Consider the following 24,962-nt stretch of genomic DNA (forward strand, 5'->3'; position numbering starts at 1 on the left):
ATACAACTGAATTAGTTCTATCTGCAAGCACAGAGGTATAAATTTCAAGTTGCCATCTTCCCTTCTTTAAGTGAAAGAAGCCTCCAAGGAGCAATGAAGCCCTCAAATAAACAAAGGCTGAAACACAAACATCATTTAACAGCTTGTTTTGCTGCATGCCTCATGGACTAGCACAGTTCCTGGTGACTTGGTTATCTATCACCCATGGTTGTTACAGTGCTTCACAAAACAGCCAGCTCTTACACAGACTCATAGAATGTAAGATGCCATTCAACATTATCAGCATTTCAGATCAGTTACATGTTAACAATTCATATGTAAAATGATCATAATTCTCCTCATTACACTCTTTCTTGATAGTTTTGGCTAAGAATTGGCGTGAAGGCACTTGGACACAGAGAGTGGGATATTTTTAAGTTCTATGAACATACCTTTTGACAGTGTGTCACTGCAGCTGACTAGTAACACTTCAGCCATGCATACGCATGTTGAGCATTCAAGACATTGGACTTGGTTAAGCTTACAGAAAGGCTGGTGTTGTAGGTGCCTGTAGTTAAAAGCCATCCACAAAACACAAGCTGGTAAACTGGGTACCACCCTTCTCTACAAACAATGCAGAAGTGGGACAGCTGAAGAGCAATGGAATCTATAAGAGACAAACTGTGGTTTGACTCGATTGTCTCCAGGATTTAATAAGTCTTTATCTTATTTTCCATACTCCATTCCATACCTACACTCTCTCAGGCAGTCACACCCCAGTATCTCTCTCCTATTTTTAAACACAGTTGTGAAAAATATCTTAGTCAGCCTACACTCAGAAGGAAAAAAAAAACATGAATGAATAACCTACCATACAGCTTGAGAATTTCAGTGCTACTTGGCAGTCACATATACAGATGGAATAAGAGCTCCTTTAAGTCCCTGTTTACATTATCTAGCAAGAACTCTGATAACTCAAACATTAGAGAACTCACATTACAGAGTTCCTGTTCTAGAGAAAGCTATATTAACTGTTGGAGTATGAAAACTGATCAAAATTCTGAATTTAAAAAAAAAGAAAGAAAAAACAGAATAAAACCCAACAGTTTTCACCCCTGGGAACACATGAAATTGCAGTTCTGAACAGAATACTGTGCTGAACTTCCAGAAGCACTACATCACAACCTCCAATTATTTCTTCTGCGTTTTGTCGAGATCTTCATTATTTCATGACAAATAAGCAGTACTGTATAATTATATATTACTATTATTGATGCCAGTATATGGATAATCCATTATTTTCAAAGTCCTCTAGGGTAATTTCTGATTAGTACTCAATTTTCTCTATTAAATGGTTTGACAAAAGAGCATGTAAAATAAAATAAAATGTTCCTATACTCATAGCAACAGACGTGAAATATTTAAGCTGAAATATACCTCTTAAAAATTATTTTTATGAGTTCAATAATTTTTCTGTGGGAAGTTTTAGATTTCTTTTTTTTTTTTTTCCCCTCACTCCTTATGAAAAGGAATAAAATTGGGTGTTAAAAATAAGTTCTAACTCTTGATGTCCACACATGCTTCCGCAAGGTTAATACCTAAATAGTTCTGACAGCTGTATTCATCAGCCAGCAAGCAAGCAAAGCCAGGACACAGCCACAGTGTACACAAGTGAGCCTTATCAGTGGGCACTGGTCCCTGCTATGTAGGAGGGATTCTGCCAACACAAGGCCTAAGAGGAAGACACCAGCTCCACGTTTGCCCACACATTGCAAGATCTCCCCTCCTTCCAGCCACCTTCCACTAAAAGCATTTTTCATTATAAACTGAGGAACAAAGAGAAGAAGGGAAAAAAACAAAAAACAAAAAGGAGAGTGCAGTTAATATCTTCAGCTGAAGCCCTTCTGCTTGCTTTGTGCTGCATTACCTCAGCATGAACCAAATCCTGCCTATCCCTGGCCCGTTCTCTGCAAATGAGGCACAAAACCCAGAGGTGGTTAATGAATATGCTGCAATTTTTTTTTCCCCAGAATCAGCACAATGTTGCCTGGCACAGGTGCACTTTAACAATGATAAATCTGGAAAGTTCACATTGATTAATTACTCTGATTTTCACATTCACCCATCTTACACAAAGAAAAGGCAAATCAAGCTGTTGGAAGCATCCCTCTCCCCACCTCCCTGATATTTTATGCTACCTTTTTCTCCTTTTTTTTTTTTTTTTTTTTAAAGAAACAAACAATAAAATCCTGTTTTCAGCACCTATTTTTAGCTGTAGCATTTTGGAACATACAAGCAGAATTGGATTCTCTTAAAACACTGTTCTGAAAGCAGAAAAGAAGAATTTAGGAAAGCTTCTAGAACAGTTAACAAGTTTAACAGTTATTTCTTTATGTATGGTGAATGTGCCACCAGCCCACCCTCAGAATATCCAAGCACTTTCCACCCAATAAAGACAAGTATTACCAACTTTCCTAATCGTATGTATAGAACCAGGGACTTTTCAGGTATCAGGTCAACAAACAGCTTGAGGAGTGATTGCTAGATACCCTGCAAGAAAGCAACACCTTTTCAGAAGTAAAGGGGCTTCTGATGTTTCTTCAAAGGGATCAGATTCAAATGAGCTCCACAATAGACCCGATCCACCACCAGATCCTCCCCTACAAAATTCTCTGCACCATTCCACTTGTTTTGATGGTTAAAGCACAGCTGCTTAACATATAAAGAGCAAACTGCACTAGAACCTACTGTGCCTTGCAAAGGCTATCAGAGATCTACCAAGTTATTTAGATATTAAAAGTTTCTACCTTCAAAAAGGAGAGTAATATGATAAATTTTCAGGATTCCTAGAGTTCTAGGAAGAAAAGATCTTTGCATAAATAAATAGACCAGCTGCCTAAGGGATACCAAGCAAGTTCAAAACTGTTACATGCTCTACCATTATTTCCACAAAATAGGACTTTTGGGACTTCGGCAAAGAATTGTTCAAACACTGCTGTCAAAACTTAATCCTGCAAATCCACATCCCACATATCACAGGAGTATAAAAATCAGACCTTTTGATTCAACTGTTAACAACTCCAAGGCCATCTACAACCAGATCTGAAGTGATGCTGTCATCTTCTATGTAACAAGGTAACACTTCTCTCCTGCATGGAGCAAAACATGACAAGAACAGATTGATTACTCTTCTCAAGTTCAAAATAAACAGTACACCAGAGAAAGGCATGTGACTAAATAAAAATAATAAAACAGAAAGCATACTTAACTACTTAACGTTACATGCCTCAATTAAGTATCCTTAGTTAACTGTGGTTTTTGCATCCACTGAATCATCCGAGCCAGCCAGCAGCCATCAGCAATTCAACTACAGACAGCTGATGAATCTGACAGTATCATTTTTATTAGCATAGATATCCAACTAGCAGTATCAGAGCATTCTTCTTGTAGCACAACTGGTCCAACTTGGTAATTCGGAGGAGTGTATTTTGCTTTCCACATCACCACTGCCAGAAGAGAAAGCGAGATAGACAACTACCTGATTTTACAAAATTACAGGAAATAAATGAATTAAATCTCTGAGAGTGCATAGACTGTACAGCCCAGACATTCTGTATTCACTCTAATTAGTTTCTTTGGAGCAGATTGCTTTCAATAAGCTCAAGAAAATTGAGCTTGATTCACTGGAGACAATCTGGGTTCAGTTGTTAACCTTTTAGCCTTTAAATATGGAAGTTTCTTTAAAATTTACAACATTAACAAGTACACTCATCAATAGAAATCAAGGTAGCATCAAGATACGATTTTCTTCTTAATACCAATTCAAAATTGAAAAAAAAATAGTTGTATTTTTTTTACCAATTAACAAAATCAGAATCTGACTGAACAAGACCGGAGAAGAGACCTCAAGTATTTATATGCTACAACCATTCCCAAATTTGGATAGAATCAGCAATACTATTAAACAAGTGCAGACTTATCCACATGCCCCAGGGATGCTGCTGGCCAGTACTTAGTGGGGGATGGAGGCATGACAGACAGACATCCCATTCCTATGCCAGCTGATGTGATTAGGGCTGGCCAGCCTGCCCATTCCTGCAGAGGCTGCATCTGTTCACGAGCGTTCTTGCATTAACAGTCATATTCCTGCTTACCAGCTCCAAGCTCCTTTCTAACTGAGGTAAGCCAAGTCCTGATAATTATCAAGCACCTACAGTTGCCTCAAATGACACTACAAATAGGGAAAATATTCCTGTCACAGAGGTCATAGGGCTGCCAGAATCACGAATAACAATATACCAATACAGTAAATTGTACTAACCGTTTCAGAATTGTTTGCTTTTGAATCAATTCCATTATAACAACACGCAAGAAGAAAAAAAGCAAACAGGAAACCAAGAAGTCCTGCTGACTCAGATGCAGTCAAGCAGGCTTAAGTTTCCCTTTGGGGGAACTAGAATCTTTTGCCTTAGTTCAGAGCAAAGGTATCAAAAGTATCAAACCAAAATTTTAACCTTAATGCAGAAAACTTTATGAAGGAAGTTTAAACTGCATAAAGAAAACAGCAACTTCCTGATGATGCTGAAATTGATTTTGTTCTATATTTGGTGGTTTTCATCCAATAAAATTAAATTGACTTATATTTTCCTCTTCTGTACTCAAAGATTTTAGTCTTTTTAGTCTCCCACAGCCCATTGTGAGCAAAATGAGCTATTAAAATCAATGTTATGGTCATCTATTAGTCAGCTAATAACAGGAGCAAGCAATTATCCAAGGTAAGGAACGTAGCTCATAAAGGAGAAAGTAAAACCTTGCCTATGATTAGATAGTAACAGGCTGCAAAAATATTATTTTACAGATGCCAAGAAATAGAGCTTCACTCTAAAAAAAAGTTAAGCACCTTAATGTTACCCATAGAAGAGAAGCCATTAGTTGCATTACTTACAAGCTTAGAAATGGAAGAGATGTGGAAGGAGTGTTATCTCTAATAGTGATTAGGTTCATGGGATAACAGGAGGGTTCCTCTACTACTTTTAATATTGTCCAATAATTCACAGTTCTAATGTTTTTCTAACTGTCTGATAGAAGTATTCACCTCATTAATCCAGCAGGAAACTAACGCAATAAATGCGACGACTGGTGTTCTTCTCTGCCAGTGAGCTCAGTTAGTTTATTACAGGGTCAGAAAAGCTCAAGAGCTGATGCAAGGAATATGCAAGCCCACCACAGCAGGACCCACAAGATGAGTGGAAAAGGAGGAACCTCCCTTTAGTAGTCCCCAGCCACTGCATCATCCCTGCCATACTGCCTAACCACACTCCTGCAACTTCAGAGTAAGGATGGTTTCATCTCCAAAAAGTTTAATGTCTAGAGAGCACTAAAAATATTTGTGCAGTCCAGCAACAAATCCAGACACTGTGTAGGGACCACAAAATATCTGATCAGAGAAGCACTGCTGAAAATCAGAATTCTAATAAATTCTTCTAATTCCTGAAAATAGCTGTCCTCAGGATCAAATAGAATTACATGATAATTCAGGTGAAGATAATGTAGGAATTTTTGCCAGCTTGGTAGATGAGCTGTCCAATGGAATCCAAACATATCATAAGTAACAAGTGAAACTGTGTGTTTTCCATACACTTTGTGGTATTACGCTATTCTTTAGGGATGAGGAAATAGCTCACCCTGACATGCAAATAAGCAAGTGCCACACAATGGTGAAAGCAATGAGAAAATGAAGGCAAGTAATTTACAAGTGATTTAAATGGATTAGGAGCAGACTCCTAACATGTAATCACCAAAACAGACCTCTCTCAATCAAGAGCTGTGACATGAGTCACTTAATCGACACTATCTCAAAAGCAAGGAGAGGGGTTTGAAGCAGAACAGTCCTTCATAGGTGCAGTGATAGTTTTCTCTAGAAAGGATGCTAATATGCAGCTTCAAACAGTAAAGCAGAATCCCACTATAGAAAACAGACAGACAGCATTATTTTCAGTCCTTCTTATTATGAACATATTTCCAAACACACTAGAGAAGAAGGGGAGAGAAGGCTCCTATTAACTGACAGCTTGCTAACAGTAAAGTAATAAAAACCAGATACTAGTGATGAAAAATACTTTGGAAAGCAGGAAGAAGACTGACACTGTTTGGAAAACTAGATTTTATTATTATTATTATTATTTTCCTTAAGTGAAAAGCCTGATTTTTGTGTTTTTAAGAACGCTTGCTGCCCTCGGCTACCAGCTAAATACAAACATCATCTCATTCCAACAACATTTTCCAAGCAGGAAGCACCCACATATCAGCAGACATAAGGCAGATTCTTTGGCAATCTGTACAAAGCAGAAACAACAACAATAAAAAAAGAAGAAAACAACCTTGAAATCACCTTTAAAGGTAAGAACTGCCAGCAACATAATGGGAAAATCTAAAAAAGAACTGGGATATCATTAACTCATTAAGGTTTGACATTTGGCACATCTTGTGCTTTCCTTTGTAAAGTAACTTTTCTCAACAACCTAGAAAAAACTGAAGCGAGTGAATGTTACACTGAGATCATCAATTTTCTCTCCTGATTTCTGAGTATTTAGATATGAAAAGCCTATTCTGCACTAATACGAGCTTTCACTTCAGTGCTACACAAGCGCCCAAGAACACTGTCATGACTTAAATGCTATTGTCTCAGAGGAAGTGTCAAAGACCTTGACCCATTCCAGCCAAAGCATGCTCTCAAGACAGGGCTTTTAAAATATGAAAGAAAGATGTCTGGATCCTCCATACATGCTTGTCTATGGCAGTTAAGGGTGGAACAACATATTTTTTTAGTAGCTGACAATTAGGCCACAGACTCTGCCTCCTGCTGTTTCTCACTATTTCCCCTGTCTTAAAAAGAAAACAACACATGTATTTTCAAAATATATCCTTCTGAATTGAAGTGAGGTCATCACGCTAGGCCTGCAGGCAGCCTGAGAAAAATAGTGACCCAGTAAGCTACAAGCCCTCATACCGATTTTTTCAACTCTGGTCTACAATGGAAAGTTACGCAGCTGTTTATGACAGCTATCCAGTGTCAAACATCACTTGACATTCAAAGCGATGCTGTAAAACTTTGCCAACTCCTAAAATATTCCACCTTGAAGATGAACACCGTGCAAGTCTGATCGCAATCAAGGTGGAAATACATCTAGCAAGCATAAGAAGAACATTATTAGAAATACAAACTTCTTCCTTCTAAGGGGACAACTAGGAAACCCTCAGGATCCCTCTGAGTACATCCAAGAGGTAGTTCTGAGTTTTCAGGACATCATTTTCCTGCACAGATTGACAATGCAGAGCAGTTACAATATGAACAATAAATAATTCATATTTGTTATCCATTTGGCACAAAAGCTGCTGCGTGGACATTGTAATGCTTCTGGCTGCACTTACAGACAGAAATACCCATTCCTTTAGGTAACTTTAAGTGTTCAGCATGTTTGTGGATCACAACATCCAGAGTTAAACATGAAATATCAGAAGTTACTTCTGGGGGACTGAGTCATTCCTCCCACTCCCTCATCACAGCAGGATCCAGGGGAAGATTTTGGTGGCAAATTGGTGAAATCAATCAGCTGACTGATGGCACATGCGAGCCTCATGTAGTTGCCTCAGCCTCCTGTTCCTGTGGGAGTCACCAGGTGGCACCGTGACACAGGTTTACAGCATCTCTTTTCCAGCACCTGAGTACAAAGCTCTACTGCCCTGCTATGGGATGTTACTCCTCCAGAGAGGCTTGTAACAGGTGAAAGAAAATCTTCCTACTTAGGTTTCCCTAAAACAGATCAACTTCACAGGTAAAGTTGTCTTTTAAAATGGCTGAAATTCCTGCAACGTCTGTATTTACTTCCATCTTATTTTAATAAAAAATGAAAATCCTATACAGATTTTCCTTCTTAATTCGCTAAGACTTAAATGCTAATCACAATTACTGAAAAGCATTATAAGTTGGACCTGACTAAGGGAGCTGTCTGAATACCTTACACACGATCCAGGCTTGATCCAGGCTTGATCCAGGAATGGAAGAATTATTCACTGAGCCAAACTGAACAAAAATATTATCGAGTAAAGCTCACAGGTTTTCAAGAGCAATTTACTGACCTACACTAATGCTGTGGGCTTTGCTGACCCATCTATCAAGCAAGACCCAGAAACAAGTTTTTCCCAAAATTTTTTGGCAGGCAACAAGTGACAGAGTAGGAGGTGATTAATACTGGCAGAGGTAGAAAGAGTTGGGTTTCTGTAGGCAATAAATAAATAAATGTCTGAATTAAGAAACTGCTATCCCAGAAGTATGATATTTCAAGATGGCATCTAATAACCAGGGGATTATAAAGCCTCAGTGAACTGCCATACATTAGATCATGAAATGAGCATCTCCTTCCAAATGCAAGTTAGATATTTTCCTTCAAGAACAAATATCAAACACAATAAACATGCCTGCATAAGAGTTGGACTCCCCTTCCAAGTCATTCCATTTGAATTCAGCCATATAAAGAAACTTCCTATTCTTTTCAGGGGCAACAATCAATATTGCCTGTTTCAATTAATCAAAAGCTGAATCAAATGGAAAAGTTTCACTGGTGTTGACTGACAACTGATGACTTTCTTATTCCTCAGACACTCCATAGAGGAAGCGAGATATAGGAAAGCCAGTCTTCTTTATTCTTACTTTATTCTTTTCTGGAAAAAAAGCTTCCTTTAAAATTGTTTATTTGAACAGAATTATATATGCTATTAATAATAATCATGTCATTCAGAAGAACCAGAATAATGCCATAGAACTAGGGAAAATGAAAACAGATTATTTGAAATCCAAACACATGAAGAAAGTCATTAAAGTAAAAATATCTCCTAGCAAAATCTCTGTTTTTATTAAAGGCATAGAAATAGAAGTGCACAGCTTAAAATATTGTATCACCACCAGTTAATTTATCATGTAGTACTTTAAATAAGAAGATAAACAAATGAGATTTAAAGAGCAATACTTTGAAGAAGCTGATGTGGCCTTAAAAGTCTATCTTCTATCATTACATTTTTCCTTTAATAAAATTCAGGATGGTGGAAATAGTTTGATTTTTCAAAACATGAGATTGTAAGTGCACTTACATATCAATATTTGTGTTCAAGCATACCTCAGTTCCTCTGCTTTCTTACTTAACCAAGAGTATTCATGTAGTTCAACCAAATATAAATTATTTTGGCTTTTAAAAGGAGATTGCCTAAGCTCAGTAGTGAGCATCTGCTTCACATGAGACTTCCTAAAAAGAAAAATATTCCTAAAGAAAAGAGCGACTTGATTATCTTCCCACCTTATTACTATGGATGCAGCTCTATTTAGACTTGAACAAAGCAAAATGAAGATTTGTGTGCCTCCGGTGGCGCAGCGGTAGAATTCCCGTTTGCAACACCAGGGGGCCCGGGTTCGAATCCCCCCCTGTGGAGCAGGGGGTAGAAGTGCCGCTCTGCTACACAAAGGGCTCGAATCCCGGGAGTTGGACTCGATGATCTCTAAGGTCCCTTCCAACTCGCACAATACTATGATACTATGATGATACTATGATAGCAGCTTAGTTTAGAATATCACATTGAATAGGGAAAAAAAAGACAGCACTAAACTTACCTCATTTTTAGTTGTTCTTTTTTTCTTAAGTGAAGGTAAACAGCTTAGGCATTTCTGACGGCATTTCTGAGGGCATTTCTGCCCATTTCTCAGAAAAAGCAGAAACAATGGCAGATAGATGTTTGATCATTGCATTTTAAGAAATAATTATAAGCTATATTGAAATGAGGTCTCTATGTGCTTTTGGATTTGTTTGGTTTTAGTTTTTTGAGTATTCTTTTAGGTTTCTGTACTGAGTTGTCTATTCCAGATAACATGAGAGCCAGCTAAATGGCTGGATGCTTGGCATTGCAAGAAATAAGCCTTGCTCCGAGAACCTCTAAGATCATGAGACACAGTAATCAACAAAGCACACCGTTCTTGCTTGAGGGACTTGGAATGTTTTTCTAAAATTGTATCATCATCATCATCTGAAAAGACACGACAGTCTTCATTCACATTGGCAATATATATATTTTGAACAATCCCTCCAGAGGGACAGAGATCTTCTGGGACAAGCTGCTGTTCAGTTTGAGCAGTAGCATCAAAGCTAAAATCCTTGATGGGAGATAAGAATTCTCTCACAATGATCTCTAGGACTTGAGCTTTCTCTGGGTCTGTGCTAATCAGGCCTAAACTCGTGTTCTCAAGCTGCAGGAAAAAAATCAGTCCCTAGAAAGGAAGATACAAAACAACTCCTTTAGGGATCCCTATATCCTGGAGTCATTTTCTTTGCTCCCCTCCCATTTCTCAAAAAGAAAATAATCGATTTATCATTACATATCCAATCTAATAAAAGAAATACCCATCAGAAAAACTAAGCAATGAGGTTCCTGTCCTCATGTTGGGGAAGCTATTGCCAAATTCAATTTGGCAGGAGCCTTCCAGGCAGGTAGCTGTGTGACTACATTTGGCTTCAGGGCCAAAACACATTAACACCAACAGAGCACAGAGCACCAAGGCATTTAGCCTCCAAGATTAAGTTTCCATTTTCCCTTGTTTTTACCTGAGAAGAAAAAAAATATTGACAAGAGAAATCTTCCAGACAGACAGCCATACCAAAACATTTCATTTAGGGTTGTTTTGAGACTGAGTTCATAACAGAATTTATTTTGTCACAAAGGACTCCAAGCTTTATATAGGACCTAAAATATGCCGCGGGGAAGAAAAAAAGACAAGAGTCAAAAATTATTAAAAGTTTAGATTTCACTTTCTGCCAACAGTGAGTCCATTTAGCAGAGAAGAGTAACTCAAAGATAACGTAGAATTGAACATGGGACAAAACAAATACCTGTAGTGGAAGGCTCTCTGCCTGACGGGCAACTGTACAGGAAGATCTAAGATCCAGAAACAAACCCATTTTGGACAAGGAATAAAGCCCAAATGCTAAGTAGAGCACATTTGCCACAAACATTTCAGACTACAAATGCAGTGCCTCTGGTTTTGTCTGCGCTCAACATGCCTGTACATCAGTCCTCTTTCTGGCATTGGCTCATTGTGTTTTGATCATGGTTTATTTCTATACCCACCGCTGTCCGCTGCTATTGTCCCCTCCCCCAAATCCTGGTGAAGGACTGAGACAATACACATTCACTGACAAAGAACTGAAAATTATCAGTCTTGAAAACAGTATTGGTGACATTTTCTCTGGCATATTACAATGCCAATGGAAAGCATGCTGTTCTGGTAAATACAGAAGGAAAGGACATTTTAACAGCTGCTCTTTTTTATTTTTGAATTTTCACCTCAAGCAGTGCTCTGGCATTTGCATTTAGCATCAAGCACTGGCAATTAACCTGAATGAGGCTACCTTCCCTCTGGTAGCAGACAGAGAGGCAAGAATCACTTCATGTCAATGGAACCAAACATTTGGAGAACAGCTTTTAATCAAGATCGATACCTATAATGAGAAAAGGGCTTAAAAACTAGCAAAGCAATAACGCACATATTAGCTTTTTGATTGAACATGCTGATAACCTCAGAAAAAACAATTACACCAGCCAACCTGGAAAAAACATAATGGGACTGCGGCCCTCACAAGGGAGCTGATTCAACCAGTCCCAAATCTGCACGAAGGCAGACACCAAAATACTTACGCATGCCCAGCTACATCATTGTTCTTTCTCCCAATGCATTTCAGAGGCTTATTCTCCAAAACATCGCTAAAATTTTTTCTTCTTCCCTCTTTAAGGCATAATTGACTTCTCTAGACAATATACTTTTATGGTAACCATTTCCTTTTGTAGGCAAGTGAATAACTACTGTGTTTTCATTTCTAATGTATAATTTCAGACCAATAATCCTTCTGGGAAGCTTTTTAATAAGACACAAGATTCCAGAGGAAGAGAAAGCAGTAACATGAATGGCCTACCCTTATTCCTACTGTTGTACTGTTTTAGCTACAGTAGGAGACATTTAATGCCCTCTGGGTTTAATAACTTATTTTACAATTTCCTACTAACGTGTACCAAGTAATACAGCTATGTCAGGATCATTAGAAATTATTAATTAACAGGGCTACTTGAACTGCCAAAGTTGATCTGAACCACAGATCCCAACTCAGTTCTCTCCCAAGGCATAAATCAAATCTTAAATATGCAACGTCCCTGCTTTTGCACTTTTCCCCCACAATTCCTTGATCACATAAGATTCCTACTGTTTGAAGTCTCTCTTGGCTCCAACTGGGAAGAAAGGAAAACACACAGTTCTTCACAGCTCATCTTATTGAGTTAAATGCCATGAAGTCAAGTAAAAGCCAGCAAGGTGTTCCAATAATCTTCTGCCAAATTTTTTCATGGAAGTAAGTAGCTTCCCAGGAAATGTTTTGATTTTCTGAGAAAAAAAAAAAACTTAACTAGAAAATACACAACTCATCTCGTAAATACAGTGAAAACAATTGCAGTTCCATTAATTTCTGTCTGCAGCATTTGGCTAGTCAACATTAGAGATGCACATTCCACGCAACCCAGTGGTGACAATCACCTCAGAAGCATGACATCAGACAGCCACACATGCCTCAGAGATTTAGGATGGGACTTGACAACTTGGGAACAAGACAGCAATCCAGGCCTTAATCTCTTCTCAGGACTTGCTCATGCACACAATTTCAGTTCCTTCCCATATTTTACTCCCCACTACTCTCGCTTCCTTGTTTAAACAGGGCTCCTTCCACATACATGCTACACCTGAGTATATACTGAGCAGTATCTACGATGCTTCTTAGAACTGAATTACACTTCTCTTGATATGTTTGTCACATGAAGCACTCTTGCAGACATTCAGACAGGTAAAAGATAAGAGGTACAGGCAAGCCTTACGTTATTACAGTCATGATTACCTCAAAGGCAATTAGTTTGCTATTAAGCAAGCAGTTTTCAAGGAGCTAACATTTCACTCTGAGCAATATCACTAACAAATCTCACCTTCACTGTTTTCACATGACCTTTGGAAATTTAGTTAGGAAAGTTTAAGGAGGTAATGATGATAGAGATGCAGAAGGCTGTCCTTGGCACCCAGCTACAGCTCGAACTTGATTCAGTGCCCACATTGTGACCAAGGGGCTGGAGCTGAGCTCTGACTCCATGAATATCCCTTTCTGCCACCTTCACCAGCAGCCAGATCAGATATCATAGTTAACAACAAACAGAAGCAACAGTTTCTCAGGCTTTTTCCACCATTTTAAGTTTTTGCTCAAGTGCAAAACAAGTGAGAACAGAAGGAAGTGTGATAAAGTCAGTGATCTTAACAGATACTAGGAAAAGAAAAAAGCCAACAACCAAGAATAACAACAACAACACCATGCCGTTTTCTTTTAAAGAATATGCTCATAACCACTTAGTTTTAGAGAAGTACATGCCCACACAATGTTTCATGATTGTCCTGTGCACCAGTAATCTAAAGAATCTTACAAGAAGTAGTGTAATACTTTTTAACTAAATAGAGAATTCAACAGATAAGTAACATAGCAAGGTTATATTCAGACTTAGAAGAAACACACATATCAAAGCTCAAAAATATCTCATGTTCTCCAGCACTTCAGAAGTGGTCTGGGATAGTTCTGCTTACAGCCACAGGTCTGAACTGCTCATTAAAATTATTACTACAAACTATATAGCAGGATTTACGCTGTTAGTTTAATTTATCATTCTCAAGTTACGTACAGATTTCACTGAAATTGGCAAAGAAATAACACAAGCGCAAAAATCACAATGAAGTTTGGTTCTGTTGACTTCTCGGTATTTATTGCATGAAGAGGTAAATATTGACAAAGATTAAGGAAGATTAGAGAAAGGTTTGCAAGTCAATACGTGCTTGAAGGAAGAGAACACCTGGTATTTATTCAAGTTAAGTAAGTTATCTAAAGAATTTTCTGTACTTTTTGTGTGGCAAGGTCAGTGCTGCCTTACAAAGGACCATTCTTTGTTATCTAGCAGCTCATTTGCCTGTAACCAATGTTTTCTATGTTTTGGAAAGAAAAATAACAATATCCTCCCTCTAGATGCTTACAGAACATCAGCCTCTTCTTGCCTCCAAGCCAAACAGCATGTGTTCCCATGTCTGTATTTCTGCTGGCACTGTTACTATCACAAGTGCTGAGGAATTCTTAGTTTTTAAGCAAATGCTAATTTTCATCCAAAACTAACAATTTTGGTACACCTCTACAGGCAAGAATATATATATATATATATACATTTTCAACAAAGAACAAAAATATAAGATTATTTTTCTATCTTCAGCAATAATAAATAATAAAAAATTATTATATTATGGGAAAAAAAAGAAAAGAAAAAAAAAAAAAGCAACATTAAAAAAACTCCTCTCCATTTCCTTCAGCCATGAACTTCATGCATTAATCTCACCTCTAGTCCTAAGTTACCAGAAATGTCATAATGTCATGTTTCTGCTTTGAAAGAGTTTTGTTTATCCCTTACAGCTAAAAGCTACCTTTTGTGCAGTTAGAACAGGTGAATTGTCAGTAATGGCCAAGAACAGATCCACAAGTATGGGCTTAACTGCTAAACAAGGACCAAATTTGCATGAACACCACACTAAAAACACAAACACCAGAAAGCAGCATTTATGAACATTAATACAGAGGCTGTCATCAAATATATTAATGAATTTCACATGTATTTGAGGTGACTAAAAACAAGGTAGCTAAATAGGGGATACTAAAAGATTTCAAGATTTGTCATCAATATAGAGTTACAAGAACAGAGAAGATACTTACCTGTCTTATCTTTACTAATCACAATTATGAAACCTAAGTAAGGGAAATCACCAACATTTGACCTATCTTTGGCTTCTGCCAAATTTTGTTTACCAATCCTTGCCAGGAACATCACTCACTACAGGGTAAGGACAGTGGGTTCAAGAAAGGATTCTTGAGCCTTTTCTTACGAACAATATTTCAACTATAATAAAACACTGAGAAATGACAAGATGAATTTCAAGTAAAGATAAGGTTATAGCATCAAGCTTCAACAGCTTATTGTAAGAAAAAAAGCAATAGACTTCCACCTAAAAATAATACAAGCAGGACATAAAAACAAGGTATTTTTTCAAACTAGGAAGAATTTAACTGAAGAAAATTTTAAGGGTCCCTTTTGAAATAATTTTTGCATTACTTTCAGGACAGCTACCAAAGAAGCAAACAAACTGTGTAGGTATAGGGTGTATATAAGCACTCTTCTTCTACTGCTGACATTGTTAGGGGCAGCTCTACCCCGCTAGAATAGAATGGAAGTCTTTTTGGGTTAGTTGTTGATTTGTTGTCAGCTAAGTTTTTGTTTACTTTTTTCTTATTTTTAAATGAGAATAGATTCAAGCCAGGTGCCTGCTTTTCCCTGGTGCTTTCCCCCGGTTCTTCTCCTTCCACTGATTGCTGTGACCTGAAAAGAGGAAGTCCTGTCACTGGGAAAGTGACAGAACTGAAAACATGAGCATCCTCATCAACTACTATACTATACATATATATACATCAACTCACCTACTATACATATATTGGATGACATGACACTTCACAGGTTAAATAAAGCTATTAAACAACAAAATAATTTTGTGCACAATTATGCGTGGCCCAAATTGTTTATTCCTTCTGGAATGAAGTTTGAGTGTAGGTTGCTATGTATGAAACAATACCACACTTTGAGCTTCACAACACACCTATTTAAGATCGTAAAGGGTTGAAGAGGAGTTCCAGGACATCAGACAAACTTCACATATCAAAAGTAATTTAACTAAAGGTCAAAAGAACCTTTCTTTCAGAGCTTTATAACTAAAGCTCACAAGTTTTGCCTATATCTTCAACACAATGACCTCAGACTATCTTAGAATAACAACATATATATGTGCCTAGACCTATGATGGCTACGTGAACAATTTCAACAAGGTTTTGGTTTGAGTCTCTTTGAAACTGTTTATCCTGTGAAGTAATTTGGTTCCTCCACTGATAAGCTTATGGAGAAAGTGTCACTGTTAAAATAGACACTTGCCATAAAATAAAATGCTTTTATTGTAACTCATATTATTCAAGTTGGCACCAAAATACTGATTAAGAACAAAACAAAAGAGCTCACTAGACAACATGCTAGATGAAAATGTCAGGACACGTTCCAAAAGCAGCAAGTGAAGCAAACGCTTGGTGAGGAACCTTTTTCAGACACACGTATTTAGACTACTCAGTGAATTTTCTCTTACAGTAGTCACATCACATTGGATGTTGTTAAAATATACTACAAAACCATCATGCATGACAAAACGGAACAGAAGTCCACTGAAATTGCTACAGTTCAACTAATGAAGAGTGTGTGTACAACTTCCCAGCTCTACTGTTCTCAGCAGAAATTCATCTGCTATAACCCCTTACCATCATCCCAGCAGGAATCTACCCTTCCTTCTTTCTTTATAATACCACCAACCCATCCACTTTACCCAGACACACTACGTATCTCTCTTCATCCTCCACGTAATAGCATTAACTTACATCCCTCAAACAGGAGAGACTTGCACCAGCCTACTTTAATAGTCTGCCAACCTACTTCAGGCAACACAACTGCCATGTCCCAGCTTCTCTGGTCTCATTTCAGCCACTAAAACACAGGCAAGCTGTAAAAACCTGAGCCACTTCAATATATTTCCTTTTCTTTTTGCTCTCTGCCTGAGCTCTGCATACTGAAGAGGCAGCTAACAGCCACCAGCAATCAGCTGTGCACCACCTGCTTCTCTAATCTCTCAACTATCTTCTTTGGATTAAGAAGAAATTTGATGCACCCTCAACCCGGTCTGGAATGAAAAGATGGCTGGAGACGTCACAGGAACATGAAAGAGTCACCACTGTTCCCACAGGCAAGTAATCAGACTCTCAAGCCCTGGTACAGCCATCATGTTTCCACCTCAGAGAACCACCCAATCCCCGTCAGATACCCTTTGCAAACTCAAGTGGAACAAGTAGGATGTCCTAGAACTTCAAAATCCCAGAAGGATGGAGATTTACCAGCTAAGTACACAAGTCTGCTAAAACAGAATACAGACATAGTGAGCAACAGGGTTTAATTCAGTTTAGTAATTATTCCACCTGTGGCCTAGGGTATTAATTCTGATAGATGAAGTCTTACAGAACAAAGTCATTACAGATGCCTTAGAGGTGAATGCCTACAAAGTAAATGGCAACTGTAAATCCATCAGTATCTAATTGTTGCAGTCTATATTGCAGTGTCTTTTTCAGCCTGACTTCTGTTCGTGTCAGGTTTCCTTTCTTCCCCCTCAGTCAAAGATTTACTTTTCCCAATAATTAAATTAAATTAGATAAATTTGAGCCTAACTGAAACTAATTTTGTATAATATCCCAAACCATTTGCATGAGGCTTCTAAAATTCTCCAAGCTATTTCTCTAGGCAGTGGGGTAGCTAATTATCTACTTCTCCAAGCAGCCTTCGAGGCATCACAGATCATTTGTTTAGAAGACGGAACAATTTCATTCCTTTGGAAGAAAAAAAAAAAAAAAAGTGCCCATTACAATCTTAATGCATCATGAAAATTCCATGTTTCCACAGAGATTAAATAATTCATCCTCCCTGGAATACATTTGATCATATAATAACAGGCAGACATGATCATTATGCCTTGAATATCATCATTTAGGAAATCAATTCCTGAACTTTTGGGATATGCAAATCCAATTGAGTCTTGAACTGTGAAGCTCTCAAAATGAACTCAGACTTTTGTCACCATACAAATAGTCACCTTTTGGTTGAGCCAATTTATCTTGTAATCTCTCACATAAAATTGTTTCCATCTAGCCTAGTAAGACACCTTTTTCCACAACCAGCTGGTTTACAGAAGATAAACTAAATTACTTCAGTACTCTAATTGTGACCACTGTTCAGAAAGAGTAAGGGATTACAAAGAAAAGCTGAATACAAAATTGCTGTTCACAGATAGTCTCTCTCCATATGTCCCTGGAATGAAGAGTTAGCCACTCAAAGTCAACCCACATTTTACTCCCTTGCAAACACAGCAAATTCTGACCAGTGTTGCCTGTACTGCTCATTCCAGCATGTGCATGGGCTAGGCTCCTATCTGCCCACACGTCTGCATCCTAGTAAAGCTCACAGAAACTCAAAACATCCAGATCTCTCTTGACTATTCCACTGTGGAGAATTTCAACTCCACAACAAAAGAATGAAAGCAATGTGATGTGTTACTGAAGACAAGACACACACATTCACAAACACAGTGTCTCAAGTTCGCAAATATAAAATTATTTGTACAAGTTTAAGACTACAGTTCTTAACATTACTTGACAACTGAAGTTTTCAATTTTCATGTTATTATATTGTTTCTGCAATCTACAATTAAGCACAACTCCAACTAAAGTTTGTATACAATATCTCAGAACATATCAGAGAACCCTCAACCCACAGGTAGCCAAGGACTGCTGGCTGAGGTCAGTACCCCCTTCAAGACTTACGTACGCTAGGAAAAACAGAACCATTTGGTATTGATGCAGAGGAGTTAGTTACACTTTAGAACACACCCACTGTGTGCTCTAAAAAAACAAATGTACTTGTTTTGAAACCAAACTAAAAGCACACTATTAAAGCCTATTTTGAGGGGAAGAGCATTCACACCCAACACAGGACAAGAGAAATTTCACACAGCAATTCTCATCAGTATTTTACCCTTCCCTTCCATGTCTGCAATACCCCAAGAAAGAGCTCAGGAGAAGCCTATTCATAACACAAGACATGAGGGATTCATATCATGAAGCCACAGTGCCAATTTCTCTTCGTGCCTCTCGTTAGCAAGAGATTAAACCACAAACGATTCACCAAGGAACATTACCACATTACATTTACAACCCAACAAAAACAATTTCAGTTCCCTGGAGGGCTCGGTTACAACCCTTCAATTAAGCCACAATCCCAGTCTCACATCACATCTGCTTAAATGACTTCTGAAGACGGACACAAGTCAACACACAACTCTCTGGTGCTCAATTCTTTCCCCTAAGTCTCAAATTCAAGCACTAGCCACGATATGTGAAGTACAGATCTTAAGAGTGATGTCTATAGATAATGCAACTTTGAAGTTCAATGGTCTTAAGAGCTGAATAAATCTTCTGGTGTCAAATAATTCCTAAAACATCCCAGAAAGCTATTGGAATAGTTAAAAATCCTTGCTCAAACTCACTTATTACATCTAAAATTAGATACCACTTGACTGGAATAGGCTTCAGAAAAGTAAGATGTGAACAAAACAGTGTAAGCACATTTAGATTTCTTCGAACTACTCTGATCTAAAACGTAGGTTGTATGGCTCTCATTGTCAAGCTTTTTATAAGGTTTCCAATATTATATGAAAAATAGCAAGAACTACAAATACCAGAAATATTTGTAATTCTTAACACCTTCAGTGCTAATAAGTTTTATTCCGTAAGATAATTATTTAATGAACTTTAGCTTAGTGTAATACTTAGTCTAATAGCATGTCCAGGAATCATCTAAAATAATAAGTGTCAAAGCGGGTGACAGATAATCACTACAGGAAAGTTCATACACAAAGAAAATTAAGTGTAAAATATAAGATATGGATAAAATAGTATTGTTACTCTATGTCCTTATGGGCGTAATGAAAACAACATGTGAAATACCTATTTGATCGATAAGGAAAATTAGAATAAGGGAGTGATCATAAAAGATGCATCTTAAATCAGGAAGAAAAGGAAATACTTAATGTATCAGACTTCAGGTAGTCCGCTGCCAAGTAGAAAGTTTCTTTAGAAACAGTACAGTAAGGATAGTAATTAAAGTAATATTTGCAAGTACGGTTTCCAAACCGTTGTAACAAAAAAGATGCATAATTTACTTGCACTGAATATTTTTTGCAATGCAGATGTCAGATTTGTGCCACACTGAATTTATTCACTACCCTTTTTTTAAACCTAGACTTATACATTTTCCATGAAGTTATTTAAATACCACCCCAAGATGCAATGTTAGCTCTGTGTCTGCAAAGATTTTTTTTTTTTTTTAAAGTGTGAAACAATTAACATATTCATTAGGGAGTAGAATAACTGCAGACTTCAGGTGAAACACTAACATAAGTATAACCAGAACTAAATTGCATCAAAAGGTGCTAAATCCTGTGCGTGTGAGTGCTATAGCATCACTAAGACTTACATAAACAGCCAAGTGTTCTCAAGTCCCCAGGAGCTTTACAGCCAAGACAAGTCTGATTTCTTCGTGAGGACATCATCCAAAAGGGAGCCACCGTGAGGGCACAGAACTGAAGAATAAATGAGAAGAAAGAAGGGAAGAGTTTCCAGATAGTAACTTCTGACACATACAGAACAGTTGTTTTGCAAACTGTATACAAATTTCTTGATTAACTGCAGTTTCCTCCAATCCTACCTTGTAAAATAAACTATGAAATCCATGCACAATAAACCTCCGAATGCTACATGCTTACTGGAAAAGCAGTCTTGATTATATAGTGTTTCCCACAGTAGAGACATGGCATCCAGAATAACAGTGTGGGAAAGAACAGCACATTAGAACACATCTGATCTGTTCATCTGATGTATTCTATCAGATGTCTTCTTCCCCCTTCCCCATTTAAAAAGCAATCAATGCAACTTCTGTCTGTCAGTCTCACTACTGCATAGCATCCTAGCTACTGAACAGGAAAATTTCAGTACAGCAATTCTGTCAAGTTTAGAGCAGAGAATTAAATGATTTTAATTTTGCTGTTACCATTGAAGTCTTCCTTTATTTGTGATTATGTGCCTTGTCTTTACTGGAGTCTTCTTGACTGTAGTTTCTTCTAATGAGGAAAAAAAAAAAATAAAAAAAAAAAAAAGTCTTATTAACTGAACAGCAATAGCACAAAATTCGTAACAACTTGACACAATAACTTGACACAGTAAAATTAGATCATAAACATTTTTAATTCAAATTGTTCACAGTTTTCCAGGGAGCACAGGACAGAATGCTAGTAGCTTTTTGAGATGTGCTTCCATCACCATCCCTGGAACTGCTTTCATTTCAATAAACTGAATTTTTCCAATGAGCTACAAATATCTCAAAACAGACAGTCTTCTCCTCTAGACCTAACTTAACCCATTAGCAAACTTGATGAGTACATTCTTAGTTTTCTCCTAGGTTTTGGTGAGCAGTGAAAACAAAAAATAAGATCAATGTCAAAACCAGACCCTGAGAACCTCCACCAATAACTTCCCTCACATCTTATAGTTTCTTTCAACACAGTTTCTCATCTCGAGTCACTCCCAACAAGATATTTGTACTAAGCACCCTCCCCTGCAGCTCAGCTAGCGCTTCCCCTGTATAGCATCAGATGCTGCTGAAGTTGGGTCCAGTAAAATCTTTTCTTTGCTCACAAGACAAGCACCGTGGCTATGAGAGAGATAGAGGGCACATCACAGGAGGTGTTGGCAGGAAGAAAATTAAAAGCCATCATACCTGACCCTTGTGGGACCTTACCTAGAAGGTTATATACAGCTTTTTTATTTAGCCAAAAGTGGAGGAAAAAAAAAACAAAACAAAACCAACACATTTTGTCCAAAATGAGAGCTCTGTATCATGAGAGGAATAACATTTTGGAATAGAGTTATAGTTGGAAGGAGGGAATAAAAAATAATTTTATGTTGAACAGCGTCATTTGTAGGACACACAATCCAGCTCCTGTCACAGCTAAGAGCAGAAGGCTCACTAGCCCAGTTTCTTCTACTAGTTGCACTCATTCTTTTCAGAGTACCTCAGTGCTAACTTCACATCCAATGCAAGTCAAGAGAATAAGGGGCTCATTTGGTGGTCTACTGCAGACAGGACAAAAGAGGAGAAGAGAGATGGGGAGGAGGCTTAACTGGGGCACAACAGGATATTTTGGAGTGTCAAGAGTTTGTTATATTGTCATTCTCATGAATGCATTTAACTTAAGTTAAAGTAACGCAGAATTACTCTAAACAACCAGGTAGGTTAAAGTCATTTGAACAGGTGCAGCACTCAGAATGTTCCCAATGTTTTGTGGAAGGTGGTTCTCTCTTATATCTCGAATTCCTCCCCTGAAACTACATGAAGTAATTAATTAACAAATAGACTACAGCTTCGATTCAATCATTCAAAAATAAGTTGATAAAAATCATTTCCTTAACTCCAGTATAAGTATTCTGTTGACCTTATACTCCTCTTTACTTCTTTCTATTATGATACTTATGGAAAGAAAAAAGGAGAGAAAGGTTGAGGTTTAGCCTGTCAGTATATCCCACTTCTACACATCAGTATCTCTACTAACACACGGTATGGCTGCTATAAGCTTAGAATGGAAACACGCAACACTTGACAAAGAATATTCCCACACCAACTTCACGTTCCCTCTGCTTGAGTAAAAGCAAAATAACAGACAGACCTTGGAACAAACATCCTACAGACACTGTTCCGGACCTGCATGAAATCAAGTCATCAAAAAGAAAAGAAAAAAAAAAAAAAAAAAAAAAAAAAGGAAAACAAAACCAACATGTTTTACGTTAAAATAAACCACTCACTCTTCCTTTTAGAAGAGTCAACCTCATGGGCTCATTGGTCAGTGCACTCGCCCAGAATGCCAGTCAGCCACACCAAAATCCCTGCTTTACCTGATTTAGTACCAGCTCAGTGCTCAAGGAAGCATCCAATCAAGTCATTCCATTTCAGGTAGTGTTTAGTTATTTGCGTTGAATAAAAAAAGCAGACGCCCAAGTAAACATCCAACAGAGCTCTCACTTCTGTTGTGGGTGGTCAGAGTACAAATTGGTGCACAAGGATAGAAGAGTTCACTAAGTAAGTGGCTATCAACTGTTCTGCCTCTGTCACGTTGGCTGAAAAAAACATCACAAAGAAAATTTCCTTAGAATGGAAATACCATTAAAGGCGCCAATTTCCAATGGAAACAGTTCATACAACTACTGTCAACCAAATCTGGAAAAAAACAGCTACAGTATTAGGAAAACTGCCATTTAAATCTTGGCCAGCTGTTGTTTAACAGTAGTGAGTACCTGAACCATACCTAACTCACTTCTTGAAGACTGCAGAAACAACAGACATTACTGACAACACTATTTAGTCAGTATGTGACTAAAGACAAGCAATGGTTCTGTTTTAAACCAGAATCTTTGATCAAAACAACACAATTAAACACAAGAGAAAGCCCATCAGTATCTACTACAGACTTGCAAACCTAAAGTAGCACTGACAGGTCAGATTTATTGAAGAAATTTGTCAGAAAGCAAGATGTGAAGAGTCCTGGAGCTGCTCCTCACATAACAGACTTTCCTTCATAAATTAATCCCCACCCCCCACCCCAAGAAACGAAATTATCTAGTCTACATACATTTGCCATAGAACAAATGAACACAGGCAAACATTGGCATCTGAGTCACTGCACAAGAGGCTGGCTCCCTTGTTTGGAAGCATCAAAGCAACAATGCTGTAGAACACTGGGGGAAAGGCTTGTTATGTTTCACAAAACCTACTAGCCCAGAGACAACAAGCATTAAGCTGTTTGACATGAACAAGAAACAATCTTTAATAAAGTAAGGCTTGCTTGCTTTCTCCTAACAAAACAACTAGTTACCTTTTCCAGAGACAAATTAGGAGATTTCATGGAGAGACATAGCAAGACAAGTTTGAATACTTTCATTTTCTTTAAATATGCAGAGTCAGGGGACTCACTTCAATACCTAGCAGTGACCAAGTCAGTTCAAATATTCCCATCTTTATACGTATTCTTGTAAAATACTTATTTTCCTGCATTAGAAGGCTGAAAGAATCATTAAGGATCACTATATGAAGCCCTGCTGTTTGTTAATAAAGATTCTTATGAGAGAATTAAGTACACTACTGTGCAGAAGCCAAGTTCAACTCCTTTTACTCTCTATGGCATACTTGGAGAAATAACATTATTTCCTCCCCCCATCTTTCTAGCACAATTAATCTTCCAATAATACAAAAAAGAGAGTACTTACCCTGCTTTTTCCTCTCCGGAAAGAAGCACAAAACAGAAAACTTACTAAAATATCAGCTTTTAACTTCTTTTGAAAGATTGTTACAAATTTTATCGGGTTCCACCTAATTGTCACTCACTACAGCACATTCCCAGCTAACACGCTGAGAAAAGCTTACAAAAACAAAGCCACAAGAAACAATTTGCAACAACTGACAAGAGAAATCGACTAACGAAATTCTGCTCATCTCATCTCCGAGACAAATTTAATTGCTGGTGGTGTCACGGAATAAAAGGAAATACAAGGATGAAAAATGATTTCCCTGTTTGGGAACAGGCTGGACGCTAGCGCGGGAGATCTACGTTCATTTCTCTTTCTGCTTGTATACTTTCTGATACAACTTGCAGGAAAACTATTATTTGGGTTGGGGCAGCAACGCAGTGAAGCAAAGGTTTGTTGTGTTGGGTCCCACGTGCCACTCTTTGAAATTCCCATTGTTTATAAAAAAAGATAATTAAATACACCAATCTCCAAAGCATATTCTGAATATTAATTAGCCAACAAATTTGGAGCACTTCGGGAATGAAAAGTGGCGTGCATATTCACTTCTTTGCACATACAAAAAGCATTCATTTTTAGATCTGTAGGAAAAAGAATGCATTAAGATGTGGAATCCCAATTATTAAGCCTTTCTGCTACAGCAGGTTTTCAGAGTTATTTCAAGAAACAAAAACCATAGATTGTTAGTGTAGCTATTACAGAAGACTGCAGCTCCAGAGGTCAGAAATAAAGTACAGAAGCTGTTAAAAATAGCGAGTGAAGACAAATTAAGTTTGGAATAAT

At 37.7% G+C, this 24,962-nt stretch overlaps 1 long non-coding RNA gene across 1 annotated transcript in view; it reads right to left on the reverse strand.

The window, feature by feature from the left end:
- LOC140248244 (uncharacterized) overlaps positions 1 to 24,587 on the reverse strand; it is a 28,648-nt gene extending 4,061 nt beyond the window's left edge. The window contains exons 1-5 of the long non-coding RNA XR_011902813.1: positions 24,141 to 24,587; positions 22,773 to 22,994; positions 20,875 to 20,944; positions 20,302 to 20,407; positions 3,036 to 3,128 (exon numbers count right to left, since the gene is read on the reverse strand). This is a non-coding gene — a long non-coding RNA (uncharacterized lncRNA). The remainder of the gene's footprint in view (positions 1 to 3,035; positions 3,129 to 20,301; positions 20,408 to 20,874; positions 20,945 to 22,772; positions 22,995 to 24,140) is intronic.
- Between the last annotated feature and the right edge of the window lie 375 nt (positions 24,588 to 24,962).

This window comes from Excalfactoria chinensis, chromosome 2, assembly GCF_039878825.1.
Source record: "Excalfactoria chinensis isolate bCotChi1 chromosome 2, bCotChi1.hap2, whole genome shotgun sequence".
In the NCBI taxonomy this organism is placed as follows: domain Eukaryota; kingdom Metazoa; phylum Chordata; class Aves; order Galliformes; family Phasianidae; genus Excalfactoria; species Excalfactoria chinensis.